This window comes from Dipodomys spectabilis, unplaced genomic scaffold (assembly GCF_019054845.1).
Source record: "Dipodomys spectabilis isolate Male_0828 unplaced genomic scaffold, ASM1905484v1 ptg000365l, whole genome shotgun sequence".
In the NCBI taxonomy this organism is placed as follows: Eukaryota; Metazoa; Chordata; class Mammalia; order Rodentia; family Heteromyidae; genus Dipodomys; species Dipodomys spectabilis.
Genome location: NW_024871042.1, coordinates 11,437,609 through 11,450,651, shown reverse-complemented (window position 1 = coordinate 11,450,651; position 13,043 = coordinate 11,437,609). Strand labels below are relative to the sequence as shown.

Below are 13,043 nucleotides of genomic sequence, written 5' to 3'. Positions count from 1 at the left end.
GCAATGGAATTCTATGCTTCCATCAGAAAGAATGACATCTCCCCATTTGTTAGGAAATGGAAAGTCTTGGAAAAAATTAAATGAAGTAATCCTGGCCCAAAGAAACATAGGACCCATGGTTTCCCTAATTTGCAATAATTACTGTATGTCTCAAATAAGTAGAAAAGGTCAAAGCTATGCACATTTGACCAGATAAGATGAAGTTAAATGAAATGAACCCCAAGATAGGGACACAAGTGGTTTTCTCATTCATGCTATTGTTTTTTACGTATTTCTAATGTAACATGTGATTTTTTGTTTCTTTGTATGTTCCTCCCCCACAGTATAACCCCTATTTTCACTGTATTGATGTTGGTGCCATGCATCTTGTATATACTCTTCTCTAATTTGGGGAGCAAAAGGGAAAAAACAAAATGCTTAAATAGGGATACAGGTTGACCCATTGTAATGATGAGATGCACAAGATGCTATGTTGAATAATGAACTTTACAATTTAGGCAGGGAGGGGGCAGTGTAGTTGAGGAGTTGGGAGGGGAAGGGATGGTAGGGGAAAAACAAAGGAGGAGGTAATAATGCTTGACAGGAAATGTACGCATTACTTTGCTCATGTAACTGTAACCCCTCTGTACAGTATTTTTTACAATAAAAAGTATCAAAATAAGTTTGGACTGTATGAAAGAAGGCAACATTTAAATCCAGCACATACAGAACTCTTCCTTTACCTGATTCCATAGGTAAACAGAGGTTGCTTTATAACTCTGATGAGAAAGCAAACTTAGAAATGGAGCTGAGCGATCAACACACCAGCACCAGAGTGGGACTCACCATGCTTTTGACATAATGGAACTCCAGTTTCTTACATAGCCAGCTCACACACAGCTGGACATATTACGTTATTGTTTATGTGAGAAAGGACCAAACAAATGTATGGGACACATCTATATGAACTCTGAGGCACAGAAGAGCCCCTCCTGTTTCCTAAAATGCAAAGGTGGAGCTTACTCATTCCTGGATCATGCATCTCTTGTCACAGCCTAAAGAAACAGTAACTATTTTTTCTGACAGTGTATTTCTGTCATCTAATGTCCAAAGAGCAATGCTTCTCACTGGATCACTGCAGCATATTTAATAAAGATGTTAATAAAGATAGGACTTATTTGGAGAAATAAGTAATTACATAATTGGCATTCCCCAAATTGTTCTGATATACTCTGTTATATTCTCTATCCATAAAAACTTTTCTATCATTGAAAATGTCTGGTGACTTCTGTATAGTACACATCAACACAGTAACATTTTGAAATATTCTTTCTTAAAGAAACATAAAAATAGGGCTGGAAGGTGGCTCAGTGGATAGAGTGCTTGCCTTGCATGCATGAGGCCCTGGGTTCGATTCCTTAGCACCACATAAGCAGAAAAAGCTGGAAGTGGTGCTGTGGCTCAAGTGGTAGAGCACTAGCCTTGAGCTGAAGAGCTGAGGGACAGTGCCCAGGCCCAGAGTTCAGGCACCATGACTGGCAAAAAAAAAAAAAGAAACATAAAAATATTATATAATCCACAATTCAACATACATTTTTAAACACAGGACTCTATTATTCTGTAACATTAATATAATAAATACCATAATAATTGATGTTACTATAAATATATTTATAATTATGTGTAATATTAAAGCAATGCTATTATCACAAATATGCTATTCACGTCAATATCAATATGTTCATGCTATTTTGCGATTGGTGGGCTATAGAATATAATTGGGAAATCATAACTTTTTCTTGTTCTTCACCTGGTAAAGTGCTAGGAGGGCCTTCTGCTGAGAGAATGACTGGAAGATGCGGGCTGATTCCACATCATTCGCTCAGGCAAGAGTGCCTCTCAGATCAATCATTAGAGTCCTCAACAATTCAGGTGAAAGCTGTAGAAAGCCATGATCACAGGAGAGACACACAAAATTCCATGTGAGAGAGGAAGAGCACTTGAGAATCATAACGTTGTAGAGACAAGGACAGTATTCAAAATCCTAAGAAATGACCAATAGAGAGAGTGTTTCCTACAGGTTTAGAAAAGGGGCCTTTCAATCCTGTCACAGTGATTAAGACAGGTCTCTGACATCTCCTGGCTGTGTGGCCTGCATTGACTAATTTAATAACAATTTAATTATGTTAAATATTTAATACATAAGTAATTCATTTATTTATCAATTTCTTTGGATCTTAATTTCCTTATTGCAGAAAAGTAAACATTAGCTATTATCTACAGAGCAAAAAGAAATGGCTTATTTTATTTTTGATCATAGTAGTTATTGATACACATATTGGTTCCTTGTTAAAAACGGAAAAGCTAGAAGGGATGGAAGACCATCTAATGAATGCCCATTAATTTATATGTCAGTCACATCCAGCCTGGACCATCTGGATGGGAGTCATTTAGGTCTAATGTAGTTAGCTTTCCACACAGGGCCATAGAAATTTAAATGATTCAAAGGGCAATCTCATGTAGAAAACTAACATTTTTATTTTTTGAGTATACATTGATTTCCTCTTTTAATTCTCCAAACATCCTGAATATTCTTAAGCACAGTTTTGATGTCAAGCGTTTCGATTATATTCTTGAATATATGGGTAATGCTGTAAGCATTTTTCCATTTAGCTTGAACTGCATGAGAATCAGAATTGAGTAGTCATCCTTATTAAAAGGGGGACTTTTTCATTATCAGAGACTTCTCATGGGGGACAGATGTTAAATATTTTAGCCTGTTCAGCCTGTGTCTTTTGGATCTGTCATCTGTCTTCCATAACTCTCTCCTTGCCTCTCATTCTTATTCTTTAGCTTCCTCTATCAAATTCTAGGACACTGCCCCATTTGTCTTCTATTCTAGGGGTTCATTTTTCTGCAGTATTGAGTCAACTGTTCTGTATCTTCACTCTCATTTTAAATTTAGCTCTTAGGTTTTCTTTTCCCAGTACATATTTCTGACAGCAGCTTATTTTTACTACTGTGGATGTATAAATACATGGGTGTATACTTTCTCACATTATTATATAGAATACTTTGGTTAACTCTTTAGGGGTTTTTCTTTTATTCCTTGAGTCAGAGAAATGTCCTTTTTTTCTGGTATAGGTCCTGAGGCTTGAACTCAGGGACAGTGAATTACAAATGAGCCATAGCTCCATTTCCAGCCTGTGTGTGTGTGTGTGTGTGTGTGTGTGTATGTGTGTGTGTGTGTGTGTGTGTGTAATTGGAGATAAGAAACTCATGGACTTTCCTGCCCGGGCTGCCTTTAAACTTCAATCCTCAGATGTCAGCCTCTTGAATAACTAGGATTACAAGTGTGAGCCCCTGGTACTTGGTTGAAAATGTCCTTATAATCTATTATAATTTATAGTTTGTGTAATTTATTGAGAATTTCCTGTGAACTCATATAAGTTTATATATGTTCATATTTTGAGAAACCTTTAAGTAAGTTTTACTCTATGTGTCCAAGTATTACTTAATTAATTGCTGTTGCTTGTCCTACTATAAAATTACTTTATTTACTCAGTGTTTTACCTTTTCTGAGACAGGATCACTCTATGTAGCCCAAGCTGGTTTTCAACTTGCTATCCTTTTGCTTTTACAACCAAATTGCTGGGATTATACACATGTGCCTCCATGCCAAGCCTATATTTTACACTTTTTATAAATTTAAATGACTACAATGATGATAAATTTTGCCCATGTCTCCCCAGGTTTTCAATTTTTTTCCTTGCATATTGTTTTTAAACTGTTGTGTAATCCTTGTGTATTCTAGTTCCTGTGGAGGTAAATAATCACTTCTGATATAATGTATCTATTCAAAGTTTATTCTTTCTGATACTACTACTTAAACAATGTCCATACTCTAACATTCACCAGTGTAAGCTTAATAGGACAGAAGCTTCCTTTGGAAGCCTTGCAGTGAAGACTGTCTTGTGAACTGTGGTCACATAGTACCAAAGAATGTGTCATTGGCTGGCAGGTCATGTCCATGCTTACATGACATGCTCTCATGAATATCTGTGCCTTGCTTTAATTGATTCTCTTTGGCCAACTAGACTGGGTAAGTATCATTTCTCTTAAAAGTAATTTATTACCTTTAAATAGCTGTATGAAGGAGTTGGCATTCAACAAAGCAGCTTATGAATAAAGTGGATCTTAATCAATGTCACCCCTATTAGCATTCCTACCCACCCTTCTCAACCCACCCCTTCCCTTACATATCTTAATTTCCTTTACTAGGAAGCCTTTCTTCTGAACCAGAGGTTTTGTAACTCGGTAAACTTCAAAATAAGACAGATCCAAGTGCTTGGTCAGGGCAAGTGTATTGAGGAGAAAATTCTCACATCTTAGAAACATAGTCTAACTTATTGTTGTTTATAGACGAAAGAGATTATAAACAATTTGAATAAGTGATAGAATGCCATTGATTTTTTTTCTGTACCCTTTCTTGGTGTTTTGGATGTACACAGAACCCTAATGTGTTGAGTCTACTCACTAAACGAATACACACTTTTCAGAGAAAATACTTATTTCCAGATACAGGAGCCAATGTCTTGATGCATTCATGGGCAGCCAGACAGCATATAGTGATATGAACATGAATGAGATACTAATCCCTGGTGACACCTGCTTGACTGAACTCACTAAATTGGATCACACAGAGAGCACAGAAAGCCTTTCATGGCTGTCCTACTGGAGATACCTTTCATTGATATTATGTTTTTAACATTATGAAGTACTTACTAATCTCCGAAGACATATATGTCATTTAACACATGTGCACACATGCTCCAGAGGTTAATCAGTGGGATGTGAGATGATTTGACAGAATCCTTTATGATGCTCTGGCCAAATGCAATAAAGCCATTTTTATTTAAAAAAACCCATTCAACCAACCAGTTAATTAACCAACCAACCAAGCACCAACCAAACCAAACAACCAGTGAACCAACCAACCAAATAAAAAAAACAAATGTTTAAGCTGGGAAAATGAATTTGAATTGTTATCCTCTCAACAATATATAGCTTTTTATAGCTAAGGAACTAAGAATGTAAAGAAGATGTAGAGTCAGGTTTGCAGTAAATCCATGCCAGTTTTCTTCATGGAGTGAATCAACAATTATTATATTTTTATTAATAAGTTTTTATTATGAACGTACCATGCACAGGGGTTACAATTACATGATCAAGTTAATGAGTACGTTTCTTTTCAAGCATTGTTGCCTCCTACTTTGTTTCCCCTTATCATCCCTGCCCTACCATCTCCCCCACCGCCAGCCAAATTCAGTTTTCCACACAGCATCTTGTACATTTCATTGTTACAATGGGTCTACCTGTATCCCTATTTAAATTTTTCCCTTCCCCTCCCCAAATTATACTAACATCAAATACAGTGAAAACAGGGTTTATACTGTGGGGGAGGGACATACAAAGCAGCAAAAAAATCACCTTATAAATATGTTAGAAAAAATATCAAGAAAGAAAACCCATTTGAATCCTTATCTTGGTGTTCATTTCGCCTAACATGAGTTCATCTGACCGTTTCTGCTTGTCTCAGACATATATTAGTTATTGCAAAAAAGGGAAATCATGGGACCTATGTTTCTTTACTTACTTCACTTAATATAATTTTTTCCAAGTCTTTCCCTTTCCAAACAAATGTGGCAATGCTATTCTTTCTGAAAGAGGCATAGAATTCCATTATATATATATATATATATATATATATATATATATATATATATATATACACATCTATATCTATAGGTATAGATGTAGATATAGATATATATCACATTTTCTTGATCCATTCATCTACTGAGGAGCATCTGGGTTGGTTCCATATCTTAGCTGTGGTAAATAATGCTGTGATAAACATAATTGTGCTGGTAGCTTTAGTATGGTCTTGTTTGTGATCCTCTGGGTAAATGCCCAAAAGTGGGATTGCTGGGTCATAGGGGAGCTCTATGTGGAGTCTTTTGAGGAACCTCCATACTGCTTTCCAAAGTGGTTGAACAAGTTTATACTCCCACCAACAATGTAGTAAGGTTCCCTTCTGTCCACATCCCCTCCAGCACCTGTTGTTAATTAGAGTTCTTCATTATAGTGACTCTAACTGGGGTGAGGTGGTATCTCAATGTTTTTTTGATTTGCATTTCTTTTATGGCTAGGGAGGTTGAGCATTTCTTCATGTGTCTATTGGCCATCCTTCTTTCTTCTTCAGAGAAGTTTCTCTTTAAGTCTTTAGCCCACTTATTTATTGGGCACTTGTTTCTTTGAAGATTTGTTTTTGGGTGATTTAATTTTTTATGTTCCAGGTATATTTTAGATATGAGACCCTTGTCTGTTGTATGGCTAGTGAAAATCTTCTCCCAAATATTCTTCCAGAAGCTCTGCAACTTCATGCAATCCCATTTGTCCAACCTTTCTTTGATTTGTTGTGTTCTGGGTCTCTATTAAGAAAATTTCGGCTTGTGCCAAGGAGACCTAGGGTTTCTCCAGTTCCATCCTGTAATGTTTTCAGAGTGTCTGCTTTGACTCCGAGGTCTTTGATCCATTTGGAGTTGATTCTGGTGCAGGGTGATAGATAAGGATCTAGCTTTAGTTTTCTACAAGTAGTTAACCAATTTTGCCAGCACCACTTACTGAAGAGGCTGTCTTTCTTCTATTCTATTTTTTTAGCTTCCTTATCAAAGATTAGATGGCTATAGGTCTGTAGGTTCATTTCTGGGTTTTCAATTCTATTCCATTGGTCCTGAGGTCTGTAATTGTGGCAGTACCAAGCTGTTTTGATTACTATGGCTTTATAGTAGAGTTTGAAATTTAGTATTGATATTCCTCCATCACTGTTCTTTTTGTTAAAGATTGTTTTTGCTATTCTGGGTCTTTTATTGTTCCATATGAATTTTTGGATTGCCTCTTCTATTTCCTTGAAAAATGAGGTTGGAATATTGATAGGTATCACAATGAATTTGTAGTTAGCCTTGGGAAGTATTGCCATTTTCACAGTGTTGATCTTTCCAATCCAGGAGCATGGGAGATTTTGCCACTTTCTAAATTCTGTTTTGATTTCCTTTTTCAGGTTTTTAAAGTTTTCATCATAGAGGTCCTTCACTTCTTTGGTTAATTTAATTCCTAGGTAATTTATTTTTTGTGGGGCTATTATGAATGGAGTTGCTTTCCTAATTTCAGCCACACTTTTCTCATTGTTGGCTTACAGAAAAGCCATTGATTTTTGACGGTTGATTTTATACCCTGCTATTTGCCAAAGTTTTGAGTCAGCTTGAGTAATTTGGGAGTGGAGTCCGTGGGATTTTTTAAATACAAGATCATGTCATCTGCAAAGAGGGAGAGTTTTATTTCTTCTTTCCCTATTAGGATCCCTTTTATGTTTGCATCTTATCTTATTGCTGTAGCTAGGCATTCTAATACTAAATTGAAGAGAAGTGGAGAGAGTGGACATCCTTGTCTCATTCCTGAGTTAAGAGGAAATGGCTATTGTTTTTCACCATTAAGTATAATGCTGCTGTAGGTTTGTCATATACAGCCTTTATTGTATTGAGGAATGTTCCATAGATTCCTAATTTTTCCAGAACCTTCATCATAAAGGGGTGTTAGATCTTGTTAAATGCTTTTTATGCATCTATTAAGATATCCTTGTGGTTCTTATCCTTGTTCTGTTGATATGATGAATTATATTAATTGATTTGTGCATATTGAACCAGCTTTGCATCCCTGAAATGAATGATTTTTTGGATGAATTGTTGAAGTCGATTGGCAAAAATTTTGTTGAGAAATTTTGCATCAATGTTAATCAAAGTAATGGGTCTATAATTCTCTTTCTTTGATGAGTCCCTGACTGGTTTTGGGATGAGGATTTTAATGGCTTTATAGAAAGAGTTCAGTAGTGAACTTTCTCTTTCAATTTCATTGAAGAGCTGGAAGAGTTTCAGTGTGAGCTCTGCTTTGAAGGTCTTGTAGAATTCGGCTGTAAATCCATCTTGTTCTGGGCTTTTCTTAGATGGAGGTCTCTTATTGCTGTTTCTATTTCAATGCTTGATATGAGCCTGTTAAGTTGGTTTAACTCATCTTGGTTTAGTTTCAGCCTGTCAATATTTGCTAGGAAAAGGTTCATTTCTGCCAGGTTCTCAAACTTATTAGCATAAAGTTTTGAGAAGTATTCCCTTATGATGTTCTGAATCTTGGTTGTTTCTGTGGTGATGTTTCCGTTCTCATCTTTGAGTTTGTTTATTTGGATGTGTTCTCTTCTTTTTCTGATAAGATTTGCTAAGGGTCTGTCAATTTTGTTAATTTCTTTGAAGAACCAACTCTTTGTTTTGTTGATTCTTTCTGTGTTTTTTTGATCCTAATTCATTTAATTCTGATTCAATTTTAATTATTTATTTTCATCTACTGGAGTGGGGTTTAGCTTGCTGCTCTTTTGCAAGGAGGTTCAGATGTGTCATTAAATTCAACAATTATTTTGTAGGAAAGAAAATTCATATCACATTCATCTTTATCTACAAAAGAGACTAGAAATAAACACAGAGTATGTCTATCATCTTTCTGTACATTAGCTCCAAATAATTCTTTAAAAAGCCATACAAGTAGTACACATTATTTGAAGTACCTTTCAGATTCTGGGGAAGTGCTCCATGACCATTGGTACTTTTGTATTTTCACCAGGATACCAATTACTAGATGTTTCCTTGGCATTTATACTACATACATGTTCACTTTACAGTTTCACAGTAGGTGAGGGGTATGTGAGGGAGTAAACTGAATTTTGTGCTGTTAGAATCACCCTAAAATCCATGATTAGAAGAAGGACACAAGGCCAGTCAGAAAACTCATCTACCAGTACCCAAGCACAATGAGTAGGACTTCCAAAGTGTATTACAGAGCAATGACTCATGTGTACAATTTCTAAAAATGAGGCAACTCTAAGAGATAACTTGTTTTTCAAATATAAATGGAAATGCTGGATATATATATATATATATGTATATGTATATATATATATATATATATTCAGGTAGACAATAATACTTTGATGTGTCACTATTATGGGAAATGAATAGGAGTTTGACAATGTTCTGTCTCCATTACCCATTGGATCCACAAAATGAGATCTAATTCTCAATGAAATGGCCACCCTATGGTAACAAACTCACTTGCTGGTGATTTTGCTTTGGTGTTCTTTGTGCTTTCTTCTCTCAGGAAGCATAGCATAGATGAACGCAGCACTGTGCTGAACATCAGACAGTTGAAGCCTCCATTATTTTTTCCTACAAAGAGTGAGACAGGAACAATGGTGCTTCACACCATGTCAACTGCTCCATTCTTCACAAGTGTTTTTGATCAAAATATACTCCTGTGAAAGACATCTGGGGAAAAAGAAAACCCTGGGGACAGATAAAGGCTGGGTCAGGTGGTGACAATTTTCCTTTGATGCTTTTGACCTGTTCTGAGGTCACTTACTCTCATGGTGACTGCCCATTACTGATAGAATCTGGCCTTTAAACAAGTGAGTTAAAATGGACCTGCATGCACCACTTAACAATTGTGCTGTAAAACACGCTGACTTATGAACCGAGTTAGGTGTTTTACATTACATTGTGTAAACGAGGTCATAGCTTTGGCATTGTGTAGGCCATTCTCCCAAAATTAATTTAAGATACTCTTCTGAGAGAGTTAGATGTAATTATCAAACTATGTTGTTCTTCCATAGACATATTTAACTAAGGAAACCTTTCACCTCTACACATTTCTGCACAAATCACCCCACAAAATAAGACTTTCCTTACTCTTCTCTCACTCTCCTCATCTTAGGAGACTGGAGTCACAGGACTCCACAGAGAATGAATCGTATTATTAATATGATGCCAATTCTCATGTGGTATTTTGGAGTTCTGATTCTGGTATCCAATTCTAATGCTTCTTCATTAATCATTCATGGGATAAGAAACAGCTCTAAAGGTAAAGAGTTTAAGAACCTCATTTAACTCTTTCTCCTCCACACCTTCCCAAAGTGAGGTGTGGAACACATATATACCAGCCTGGTAACACAACCAGCTGAGCTGAAGAGAGCCCACTGGTCTCCACTGAAAAGCAGTATGGGGTTAGCTTTCAGAAACGTGAGCTGAAAGCATGGCTTAAATGGTAGTCCTCTTGAGTGTGAGCCCTTGATATGAAACCCACTACTGGCAAACACAGAAACAGAGAAAAGAAGAAAAAAAGAAATAAACAACTTGAAATAATGCACACACACACAAAAGGAGTAGACTACTTTCTCTCTCAATAGATTTGTTTTCTTAGTCTCCACCATCCTCTGTAAAAGAGGATTAGAAGTTGGCTGTTGGGTTTTTAAAAATAACTTCCTACATGAAGCATGTATTTAAACATATGTATTCAGGGCATTGGCACAAAGTTACTGTTTAGTAGTTGCTATTTGAAAAAAAAATTCAGTATCACTGCCCAATATGGCTATTTTTTCCTAACAACTTTGTTTCATTATAAAAGTGCTAAAATCTTGTGACAGGAAAATTAGTAAATAGTGAACAATACAAAAATAAATTCCTGTTACATCTTCTCTAACACATATAATTTGGAAGTACTTTTACATCTAAAAAAAACATCTCACGCTACTTCTTTTCATCTGGACGATCATTCTGTACACATTCCTTTTTTTCTTCAGTTTTCCCTATTATTGGAGAATTAAGAAATTGAGCCACAGAAAACTACCTATCAAGAAAATGTATATCAGTTCTAAAAAAATAACAGTTTTAGTTTCGTTTCAGAATACAGTTAAAATGAATATACTTGTAGCAATTTTCTTTATAAACCTACTAATCATGAGATTTTGTGTGTGTGCATGCCAGTCCTTGGCTTGAATTCAGGACCTAGGCACTGTCTTTCACTTTTTGCTCAAGAATGACATTCTGTCACTTGAGACACTGCTCCCAAGGTGGTTAACTGGAGATAAAAGAGCCTCAGAGACTTTTCTATCTACGTTGGCTTTTGAGTAGCCTTGTGAGTAGCTAGGGTTAACAGGTGTAAATCCCCAGGGCTGGGCAAGGTTTTTAATTTATAATGTGAATAGAAACTTCACACCAAATTCTTGATATTGAATATTTTTAGTTTAATGTTTTAGCATGAAGTAATTATCAAATTACCTACTATTCAAAAAGTACTTTGTTTGTAATATCTTTCATCTGGAATAAATGCATTATACCAAAAATATAGCACCCAGCCCTGGATATAGTAACAAAAGCATGAGGTGTAGAAATGATAGATTATATGTAGAGGTCTCTTGCTCATCCATCTGGGTCTATGCAAATATTAACCATGCAAAAAGAGTTGTTGAAAACACAGTGAACTATACAGCATATTTTTTCCCTGATAAAAGGTTTTAGGAACTTTGTTGAACAAAGAAATTTCTACCTTGTGTTGTGTGAAAGGAGAAAAGGTTAGCACTCCCCTTGACAAAGATGGAAGAGGCCCTTGGGCATGTCAACATGCATATGGTTAAGGCATTGCCACCTACTTTGTGGCATCTAACCATTGCTTTTATAAAACAAAATGCTTAAATAGGGATACAGGTTGACCCATTGTAACAATGAGATGTACAAGACACTTTGTTGAAAAGGAGCTTTACAATTTTGTTGGAGGTGGGGAGATGGGGGGAGTGGTTGAGGAGGTGGGAGGGAAGGGATGGTAGGGAAAAAACAAAGGAGGAGGCAACAATGCTGGAAAGGAAATGTACTCATTACCTTGCTCATGTAACTATAACCCCTCTGTACAATATTTTGCAGTAAAAACATACAAAAATACTTAACCAATAAAAGATAACATTGTTTATTCAAAAAAAGTAATTTCTACCTGGTCTTACATTAGATTAGACTTTCTTGTTGTTTTCTCTCAGAAATTGTCATATAGCTGAGCTAATCTTGAATTCATGATTCCCTGCTTTAGTGTTGAAATTACAGGCTTGTACCACTAGGCCTGGCTTATTTATTGTTTGCTGGTGTTGTTTTGGTCAGTCATGGGCCATGAACTCTGTCTCTGAGTTTTGTGTTCAAGGGTAGTACTCTACCACTTTAGCCACAGAGCTAGTTCCAGTTTTCTGGTGGTTAATTGAAGATGAGAGCCTCATAGACTTTACTTCCCAGGATGGCTTGGAACTGCGATTCCCAAGTCTCAGCCTCCTGAATAGCTAGGATTACAGGCATGAGCCAGCAAGTCCTGGACTAGTTTACATTCTTATTAAATGCTATGTCTGGAAAGAGTTCTTCATCTAGGGCCCCTGGCCACAATAGAGATTCATAGATGGGATTTTCAATTAAAATTGCATGCCAACTCTAAAGTACATGAATCTAGCTCAGGTAGTCTAGGAGACTGTGGTCTTTTCTTTATTCAAAGCACTCAGTGCTTCACTTGATGGTGTTTATTTCCTTCCCCTTGCTGAGGTAGGATCCCCTCTTTTGGTGTTCTGCTCAGATTGTGATGTGAAAGGCCACCAAAAACACATAATGAAATTAAACACCCCTTGGTGGTGGCATTCAGAGAAGATGTCTTTTAGAAGTGATGAGAAAGAGGGCCCTTTTCTATTACAACGTTAGGGCTTTATGGAAGGGCTTGATGGAAGCTACTCAGGTTCTTTGATCCTTCTCTCCTGTGAGGACACTGGATGCTGCTACCTTGACCTTGGAATGTAGAGCATTCAGAGAACTATGAGAAACAATATTCTGTCCTCTATGAGTTCCCTCTCTGTGGGGTAGAGCTTTACAAAGAGACCAAGAAGCAGGTGTATTCCTGTATTGGCAATGCATGCTCTCATGTGGAGACCAGTCTGTCTCCTTCCCCTATAGAACAGTTCAATATCCACCGCACTGCAGAAGCACAGTTGGAATGTTGGGCATGAAAACTGGCTGGATCTACTTGGCATTACCAAGAAATGAACTGGAGAGAGGTTTGTAGTATGTCACACACACACACACACACACACACACACACACACACAC

The 13,043-nt window shown here is 36.6% G+C and overlaps 1 non-coding gene across 1 annotated transcript; it reads left to right on the top strand.

The window, feature by feature from the left end:
- The first annotated feature begins 11,466 nt into the window (after window positions 1–11,466).
- On the top strand, window positions 11,467–11,592 carry LOC122096169. The gene has a single exon (XR_006145262.1). It is a non-coding gene; the product is annotated as a U6atac minor spliceosomal RNA (small nuclear RNA).
- The last annotated feature ends 1,451 nt before the right edge of the window (window positions 11,593–13,043 follow it).